The 3,504-nt window shown below is 35.4% G+C and overlaps 1 long non-coding RNA gene across 1 annotated transcript; it reads left to right on the forward strand.

Annotated features, from left to right (window-relative positions):
• Positions 1 to 963: 963 nt before the first annotated feature.
• On the forward strand, positions 964 to 3,046 carry LOC133036649 (uncharacterized). The gene is made up of 2 exons (XR_009687237.1): positions 964 to 1,733; positions 2,809 to 3,046. It is a non-coding gene; the product is annotated as an uncharacterized LOC133036649 (long non-coding RNA).
• The last annotated feature ends 458 nt before the right edge of the window (positions 3,047 to 3,504 follow it).

A 3,504-nucleotide genomic window follows, 5' to 3' on the forward strand; every position in this document is an offset into this window, starting at 1 on the left:
TTCGCAGTTAATATAACTTTAACTTTCTCTAGAAAATTGGTACAATAATCTAAGCAACAATCTCAACTCACTAACAACTCACACAATTAATATCCCAAGGAGAGAAAAAAAAAATTAAATACTATTTTAATCTGGATATTATAAGAAGCAAGAAAGTTGCACTGGTAAAAGTATTATGGAAGGACAGTAAAGTAGAAGAAGCAACCTGGGAACTCGAGACGGATATGCAGCAGAATTATCTTGAGTTGTTCGGGTAAATTTCGGGACGAATTTTCTATAAGGAGGGGGTAATTGTAATACCTTGGATTTAAGAAATGGATTAGCAAAACCCTAATTAAATAATTATGAATAATTGAGGAATTATATTATTATATAGTTCAATATATGAGAATTTATTTGATTTATATTATGGTAAGACCCCGTTGGTGAGCTAGGGGCATTTTAGTAATTATGACCCGGGAAGGGTAAAATGATGAAATTAATTTAATTACGTGCTTAATAGAACTATATTATTATATAGTATGTCTGTGTTGTCTTTTCAGGTGTGTTCTGACAGGTTGGCGCGGTATATTCACAACCGTGTATTTCGGTTCGGGCCCGAAATGCAAATTAGATTGAATTATTTGGCATTTTATTTGATAATGAGAAATCTGAATTTTATTTGAAAATAAATGAGCATGAAATGACAATTATGCCCTTGTGAGTGATTATGCATGATTGTATGGCCCTAAGGGCAAAAAGGTCTTTTGATATTTATTGATTTACTTTAATAAAATTGATTTTTAAGGGAAATGAAAAGAGGAATTTTGGTTTTGCTTCCCCCATACTCGTCCCTCTCTCTCTATCTCTATAAACCTATTTTTCAACTTTGATTTTGGAAAGAAATTGCTTGATTTGGAGCTTGAAATTTGTGGGTTTTTGAGCTTGGAATTGAAGGGAGTTCTAGCTATATTTGAGGTAATTTTACAGCTTTTAATTTTGATTGTTGTTGCTGAATTTGTTGGTTGAGAAGCATGTTTTCTAATTTTTAATGTTCTTGATTGCATGAGTGTTAATCTTTATAAGTTTGAGTATCAATTTCATGATCTTGTGGTGATTTCTATTGTTGATCTTTAGATGAAATTCTAGGGTGCTTCTAATGATTGAATTTGGTCTTTAGTTGTTAATTATGCTACTGGAAAATGTTTGGGGGTTGAAGGATTTAAAGCTCAAGTTCATGAGCTTGAACTTTGTTGGTTTAAATGCATGATTTTGAATTGATTGTGTAATTTGAATTTTGAGAGTTGTTGTTGATGTTGTTTGCTCTCTGTTATGATGATTTTTATCTGTAAGAAGTTAATTTTGGGTATGGTTTGATTAAGGTTCGAATATATGGAAAAGTGGGCATTTTTAGACCTTAAAATCTGGTTTTCTGGGTTTTTCGAACCTAGTGGTCGCGGCCAGATTTATGGTCGCCGCGACCATAAAACCCAGCAGAGAGCTATCTTTTTTTTGATTTTGTTTTGACCATAACTTTTGACTCGGGACTCCGTTTTGGACATTCTTTATATCATTGGAAAGCTCGTTCCGAGCTCTTTATGATTATGTGTATTTTGAATGCCAACTTTATATTTTGTGAAAGTGAAATTAGGGATTAACCCTATTTGTGAAATCCCGGGTTGTGTGACTAGGATTACCGACACCTGATCAGGAGCACCCAGGGGTTTGGAATCTCTGTTTTTGCGGGACAACATGTAAGACAGTAATTCGCACGTAGAGTATGCGCGGTGGCGCTTATGTTGAATATGATATATGTGAGTAACTGCAACCGGGATTAGGGTTATTACCCTAACATGAGCGGTTTAATAGCCTAGGGTTATTACCCTAGTGATATATGTTGTGTAATACTATGCCATGGCAGATATATCTATATATGGGGATTATGAATTATGCGCTTAAGGCACAATTAAACTAGACTCGGTGAGCTAGTACCTTGAGTTTAATTTTAATGCGGTCTAAGGTTATTATCCTAGAATATTGTGAATCCAGTGAAAGCATGAGTTAGGGTTAACACTCTTAGTAAATGTTATCTGAGTATATAGAAATGTATTATATGAGTGATTACATAGTGTGCAAGTTAGGGTTATTACCCTAAGATTATATATGTTGTAGTAAATATTGAACACACGCATGTATGTTAAGAGTTATGTGTATAAGACATAACTGGGTTAGACCTGGTATATATCACCAGGATAAACCACCGAAAGAACGTAATACATGGATTACGTATATACATGAATAGGGTTATGCGAGCAAGGCATAACCTGGTTAGGCTCGGTAACCAGAACCGAGGTAAACCCTACTGAGGCCTTATTGTATATAGACGTGTGAGAGCAACACGTAGGTCTACGCCACGTAGACATAAATAGGCATGTAAGCATAACATGCAAGTCTATAGCAAATAGACAAATAGTGCAGTGGCACCAATAATTATGTGTTACATATTGAGATTAAGGGTTATGCGTCAAGGCATAATCAAGTTAGACTCGGTAACTAGAACCGAGATGAACTATTCTAAGGCCTTATTGTAATTAGACGTGTGAGAGCAACACGTAGGTCTACACCACGTAGATATATATAGATGTGTGAGCGCAACACATAGGCCTACGCCACGTAGACATAAATAGGCATGTGAGTGTGACATGCAGGTCTGTGACACACATACATATACGAATGGCATTACTGTTTAAATAACATGATGAACATATTATATTTGTTATGATTTATACTGTCTTGCTGGGCTTGGCTCACTGGTGCTCTACTGTGCAGGAAATGGTAAGGCATTAGCTAATGAGCCATGAGTTCTGGAGCTGGGCGAAGAATGTACATGTCCGGGCCATATCTGACCAAGCGGGTTAAGGGTCTACCAGTGTTGAATTTTCGAAACTCTATTTTGCCGCTTAGGCCGACTAACTGAAAGAGACTTGTAATAAAGTTTGTAAATATTTTTGGGATCCCAACTGTTGTAAAGTTTAAAGTATTACAAGTTTTATTTTCATTCCGTTTATTGCAAAAGTTTAAATTCTGCGCTATTTTGATTAGTAATCCCGTTTAGGGGATTAGGGTTTCGTAAATAACTTGGGTAGCGTGCCTAATTATTTATGGCGTTACAAAACTTCCTTGGGTTCTCTCCATCAATTTTGACCCAAAACTCCACCAAACCTAACCAAACTTTCCAGAACATTATAATAACTATAATACAAAATATACCAAGCTTCAAAACAAAACAATTCAATCATTTAATAAAAATCATACATTGAAGTGAAGAAAACTCAACCTTTGCATCATCAAACCAAACTTAAATCAACCAGCCATGGAAACCACTCAAAACAATCACCAACATACTCAAAAATCTAGCCTGAACATAACCCTAAATCAATTTAACTCCTACAACCACAAAAACACAAAACCCTACTCCAAAACTAGCTTAAAATCTAGCTTTTACAATCCAAAAAGTAGAGAGCT

This window comes from Cannabis sativa, chromosome 4 (genome assembly GCF_029168945.1).
Source record: "Cannabis sativa cultivar Pink pepper isolate KNU-18-1 chromosome 4, ASM2916894v1, whole genome shotgun sequence".
Lineage (NCBI taxonomy): Eukaryota > Viridiplantae > Streptophyta > Magnoliopsida > Rosales > Cannabaceae > Cannabis > Cannabis sativa.